Genomic DNA, 472 nt, shown 5'->3' on the forward strand with positions numbered 1-472 from the left:
TCATTTTAGGGATCTAGAAATATGATTGTACACATTCAGTAATATCTAAAGGAAAAATCAGTAATATTTTTTAAATTAATGGAAATAATAAAGCAAGGAGATATGCAAATGCTTATTTAATGAACTGAATTATACAACTCAGTCATCTAAAAATAAGTCACTTTTCAGAGTAGGATTGGTTTTAATGATTAGGTTTAATTTATTTTTTATATATGAAAAAGTTTAGTTGAATTGTTGAAACTTTATTTCCCTCTCTCTCGCTCTCTCTCCTTCCCTTCCTCTCTCTAAGCATGTCCCCAGGTAAGGATTAAAAAAAGAGAGAGAGAGGCTGCCTAGCTAAGGCGAGTGGTTGGAGGGGGGTGGGGGGGGGTCCAAGATCACCCACCAGTTCAGATCAGAGCTGAGCCTAGAACCAGGGTTCCTGATCTTCAGTTGGGACTCCTTCCCCTGGGCCACATCCCTCTTCACTGCA

The sequence above is a fragment of the Myotis davidii genome, unplaced genomic scaffold, assembly GCF_000327345.1.
Source record: "Myotis davidii unplaced genomic scaffold, ASM32734v1 scaffold339, whole genome shotgun sequence".
Lineage (NCBI taxonomy): Eukaryota > Metazoa > Chordata > Mammalia > Chiroptera > Vespertilionidae > Myotis > Myotis davidii.